Source organism: Falco rusticolus, chromosome Z (assembly GCF_015220075.1).
Source record: "Falco rusticolus isolate bFalRus1 chromosome Z, bFalRus1.pri, whole genome shotgun sequence".
NCBI lineage: Eukaryota > Metazoa > Chordata > Aves > Falconiformes > Falconidae > Falco > Falco rusticolus.
The window spans coordinates 44,706,742-44,712,921 of NC_051210.1; positions in this window are offsets into that span (position 1 = coordinate 44,706,742).

Consider the following 6,180-nt stretch of genomic DNA (forward strand, 5'->3'; position numbering starts at 1 on the left):
TTTATACCCTCACACTCAAGGCTGCTAAGGGGACGCTTGTTCTACAAAGCCTATTAAGGAGATTGCATGCTGGCCTTCATGGCTCTCAGGTGCAACTAGTCTGTTTCCCATACGGTACTGTCCTGTTGCATCTCTCTAGTCTGTCACCACTTTGGACAGATTTGCTTTTTTCACTCAACTGACAAGAGATGGCAGAACAGCCCTATGCCTTCATTTACTGTGGTGAGGCAAGGACAGTTAATGCATGTGTGCACTTTGTATCTTGCTGGAGAGCAGGGTCAGTGTCAATACCTATGTTCATCTGGTATGTGTTACTGTAGTTCCACTGTTTTTTTGGTTTGGTTGTTGTTGTATTTTTTTTTTTTTTTTGCCTATAGCAATTTACTTCCTAGTGTAGGCGCTTGTCACATACCAGCTGCTATCCATGCTGGAAGCATGTATGCAGCCATCTCAAATCCTCTGCAGATGTGCAGGTGACTGCCTAACGTTGTTTGGGCAATCTTTACCACCTACCACTAGGTCACAGTGAGCTGACACCTTCTGGCTAATAAACAAATGTATATGCCTGTTGGCTCAAGCTGTTGACTGCAGAGAGTTTGTTAAGCTTTGTTCTGTGTATTTGCTGCTAACGCAGAATACAGAAAAGATTTTCAGAGCTGGGATCTAGCACACAGATTTTTATTTGCAAGACTAGCTGTAATCTTCTGTGCCTCAGCAGGATGGCTAAATATTCTTGCTACTGTTTTAACAATAAAGTATAGCTTCATTTAAACTTACTGAACAGCCTCCAGACTGAAAACCAGAGAGCTTTAAGGGGAGTTTCAATTGACCTTGTTCAGAAGCTGAAACTGTGCAGTACGGGTTGACTCACTAAAGGTAGTAACATGAATAAAATAAAATGCTTCTCTCTGTACTGGAACTGGTGGTTTATTTTTCCTGTCTAGTAAGGGAAATATGTTAGGGGTATTGAGTTTGATGGAGTACTGGCATGTCGGTACATTTTGCCCTCAGAAGTAAGAGCACAGCAAGTGAAAAATGAAGGGTTTTGTTTCAGAGAAGAAAGAAAACACCATGAGAACACATTGCTTTGTTACGCTAGCTTTTACCTCAGCTCTGCAATTTCATCACATTTAAAACTCCAACTCTTCTTGTTACGTGCATCATCTTAAGCAGGAGTTCTTTCCTACCTTCTGCGTTAGCTTCCTTTTCCCAGTTAATCCCTACCCTTCCAACACTAGGCTGTGGAAGAGGAAAATTTTGCACATGCCATCATTGCGAGCCGTACCTCCAGTAGCTCTTGGCAGCTCTTACCTTGCTGTCACACTCTATATATAAACCCCTCACAGCCCTACTGGGAGAAAAGCACAAAGGTCCCAGGGCTCCAAGTCAGGATGCAACATAAGCTTACCCTTCAGAAGACTTGATCACAATTCAGTTCATTGCTCATTACTGCAGTGGAACAGGACTAACCTGAGCTAAAATTACCAGCCATTGGACCACTGAACAGGGCTTCAAAACACAGGTAAATGTTTCTGATAACAGAAGAGAGAAAAAAATCTGATTTCAATGAATTGTCTGCTTACTACAGCTCTTAATTTCTAATTGACCAGGTAATTATGCCAGGAAGAAGGCCACAATTATTTATAAAACCTATCAATCAAGTTATTACCCTGGTACACTGTTCCCTTAGCGAGCTGCACAAAACACGACCTGCTAAAAACCTAAGAGAAACAATGTGGCACAAGCAGCTGTTCCACCTGAGGAAAAATACAAAAAACATATATATTCAGAGTCATCAACTTCCCAGGGTAATACTGGCCTGTTGTCACAGGCTTCTTGGAAGACCTCTTCCCTGTCCCGTTGGCGTGCTTCCGAGAGCTGATAGCCAGGTCTGTGCACTACGGGTAACCAGTCTCAATGCACAAGCTGAGGGACTTTATGTGAGGGTAGGAGCCTACCTGTTCTCCATGTACCTCATCTTAAGTTATACTTGCAAATTCTGTAGCTGAATCAGTGTGTAAAAAATACTAGAATACCTGTATTTCTTGGAGACTGTCCTGAACACCAAGCAGGCTAGTTTCTGTTGCCAGACTGTGCTCTATTCTGCACCTGACAACCTTAATGGCTACGGACTGGACAGGCAGGTCCTTGCTAACTGCAAGGATTATATATCATTCAGGACTCTGTTTTGTCCACTAGACACCTACCCTCTTCAGCCACTACACTTAATACTGCATCTTGACTGCCACGAATTTACAGCCAGCCTCACATATCTCTCTGACTATGGCACACTGATCCAGAAAAGATTCAGTACTTTCTACAGAGGCAGCAAATCTACCTCAAAACAGTGCTCTTGCAAACTGAGTAGTTATCCAAAATAGAAGTTTCTCTACCAGTATGAGAACAATAACATTGCAAGTTTTTTTAAAAAGTTACCCCTATACCCAAACAACATGGCAAGTTTTAATTTAATTATCTTCAGGCACTGAGAGACACAGTACTAAACCCAGTTGCTTTTTCTTAGCCATAATTAGAATCTCAGCAAGAGGTCATGTAAAGGATACTTACCACACTTAATACTATTTCATCAAGTATTAAACATGCAAAGATTCCAAGAGCTACAAGGTATCCTGTGGCTAACTTAAATCACCACAGCTCCAGTGACAGTGCATCCCTTAGCAAGAGAAGAATCATTCTCATTTCCTAAAGTGTTTTTTAATCCATCAAGAAAAAGTTTACACAAATATCTTTCATCAGAACCAGTCTCCGACCAGCGGCTGCTCCCCCCCCCCCCCTTTCTCTTTAAAACTACCAGCTTTATGAGCCATTGTCATTAAAAAGATAAACTTCTCATGCCCTTTCCCATTTGCAAATGCAGTCTCATTTCCCATTTGGGCAGACTGCAGAATTAATGAAAAATCTCCTTTCATCAACCCTCTCAAACACAGCTGCCATCACCACTGCTCCAGCAACTCCCACCCAATGGAAAAGCCACCAGTTAGAGCAAAGGGAATTTATCAGTGGGTGAGATACTGCCCTCAGTCCCAGACCTTCTCATTCTAAAACAGGGGGCACACAACTCAGGGCAACCTGCCACACCGTCTCTCTTCCACTGCTGCCAGGGTACATCTCCTGAACTTCTGTGGCCTTGCCTGAAGATGCCCTTCTGGAGAAGGAGCAGCATACACACCTCCTCACCAGTGGTGAAACTCACAGAAGCCATGGAAGATACTTTATGGGATGAAACAGGGAGGAAAGGCAGAGTACATGCAGGCTGCAACAGGGTAAAGACAGCAGGAAGAAGCATCAATGGGTAAGTGGATGCTTATGATAAGGATAAGCATGAAACATGGGCTTAAAGTGAAAAAAAATAATTGTACCTGCTTTTAGTTTACTTCTCTGAAAGTCATTCTTATGTCTTCCCTGTTCCCCCTACCCCTATACACAGGTGCACATGGACTAGCAGAAATAACAGTGGTGGAGGGAGAGAGCACAAGCCTTTTAGCCAGTTGCTTAGGATTCAGAAAGAGATTTTTGTGAATCTTAATCCTATTAATTGAATCAAATTAATCAAATCTTAATTTGGTCATTGGTAAAATCATCCAGTGAGGAAATCAGAAATGATAGTAAGTGTACAGAATTTTAGCAAGGCCTCATTTATGAAAAAGGCATATTTAAAGTAATTCAGACAATGAAATAATATTTCTGTCATATAAAAGGTATCTTGAAATAACATATTTTTGGCAAACATGGTGACATTTCACATAGTAAAAGCAGGGATGCAACCTTAGATAGGAATCAGCTTCCTTTAGGAGCACTAGTGTAATTTCTTACCTGAAAATAATGCTGTTTTAAAAATAAAGTCAACAGCATTCATTTGCACCTGCAGAAACACATATCATATTACTCCAGACTAAGTGGCAAAAGCAAAGTTCAGACACCTTCCAAGCATTCACCCACTTGGTATTGGCAAGCCAACCCCCTAGGCCAGTATGAGCAAACTCTCAGCCTAGTCTGAGGTAATTTTGTATTTTATTGTTGCAAATCTTACAGACATTAGCACTCTGTTAAATAAAGGAATGTAGCACAGTAAATACACCACAACAAAATAGCTGGCCAGAAACCCCCCACTCTGCCCCATCTGAAACAAAAACCCCACTCCTCTCCACCTTACCCTCCCCCCAAATCAAAACACTGCAGCTTCATTACAGAGGTCAGAGACCTGTGGCAAAAACATCAGAGGAATTACATTCAGTAGATGTGCAATATCAACATTCCAGGCTCACATATTTTTATATATATTTGTATTTATATAGAGAGATCATTATATGTTTACAAAGAACAATATTGTTACAAATACAATAACTATACTTTTCCCAACGCTTTACAATAATTTCTATTCACCCTTTTTACAGAACAATAGTACAACTTCATAGTCTAGGTACTGTGCTAAATATGTACAAGAGATCTCAACCACATTGCTGTCTTCAGAAATACATTTTGTTTAGAAAAGAAGGAAAGCAAGCAAACCTGGAAATCCCAACTGAGTCAAATTCAAACAAGACTCAAAACATATGTGTGAAACTTGCCAATAAAAAAATATAAGGGATGTTTCATCCTTAATGTAAACATGGAAGAATTAATCAGACTGTATGAAGCAGCAAGGATGAGAAATAATTCAGGTCTGTCGCTAAAGAAGGAATGTAAACCAGCAGTTTGTTCCTTTGAGTCTGTTAAAAATTCGTGTATGTAATCCAACAAACTGCTGCAACAGTCTACAGAGAACTGCCAGCTTTCCCTTTCAAGCTCCTTTTTCTTGAAACCTTTCCTTTACAAAGTAAAAAGGGATTGCTTACTGTTATCAGAAGTGTGCACACACTATGGACCTCTCAGTCTGCACACAATGTAATTGGGAAAACTGTGACTTTTTGCTAGACTCTGATCATGCAAGCACTCACTTGCTTAATGTTAAGCACCTGTTTACCATGAACTGTTCAAGCACCCAGCTGCCAGCAACATCACAGAATCTTGGCTGCAAGATTTTCAAAGAAACAGTTGATACATCTCTAAATACATCTGCATCTTCAGGTCTTCATCATTTCCCCATGAAGTGAGTTAAAGACCCTACCACATGAGCTGGACAGAACCACACAAACAAGTGAAGCAGAGGGTGTAAACATAGCATGAACCAGAAGCATGATAACTGATTTTCTCAGGCAACTTATGGAAAGGCTGCACTGTATATAATCTAAATTGTACATGGTTATATATCATATTTACATATATTACTATATATATGGAAACTCTGGAAAAAAGTTTGTATGATCATAAACCAGATGCCTACAGTTAAACAATATACTCACAAGTCATTCACTATCTAGTTGCATCAGTCAGGTAGTAGAGGTAAGTACTAACCTGGAATACTAACACTGCTCTCTTGTGCAATCTGCTATTCTGGAGATTTGGATTAAATTATATAACAACAAGAACTGCAGTTAAATCAAGTCATCATACACTAATTTCAACACTAAAATGTATTCACTTACTACAATAGTTTATGCACCACTTTATTATCCCCTTTAAATATTTACTGCTCACTGAAATACAAAGTTTATTTTCTACCTCTGATTGAAATACAAAGTTTATTCTCCACCTCTGATCAGCCCACAAATATCCATGGTTTCTGAAAACCAAAAATGAACCTCCAGCAAGAGTGCTCAATGGCTCTTAGCAGCATTTGCACTAAGTATGCATATGCATATACACACACACACACACACACACACATCCACTTCCATGAATCTCTGTAGTAATGTCTAGGTATCATTACTGGACTGCAAACAACATTTACATTGCACAGTCGACCCCACAACTGAGAAATAAATGACTTAAGACCAACAGCACATTTGCAAAGCAGAAGTGGTTTGTGGCTGTGTGACCTGCTCTGGTTTTCATCTCACTGAGCCTTTCTATCACAGTAAAATTAAGCACAAACTGCTTATTTGAAAGAAATCAACATACTAGCCTGGACTAAATGCATGGTTCAATTTCAGCACATGCACCAGTACACTGTCCTGGTAAAAAGTAACTACAAAGAATTGAGAATTTTTCTCTCACTAGCAAGAGAAGTCATTGCTTTTCCCCACACCCACCCACCCCCCCAAAAAAACCCAACCCAAT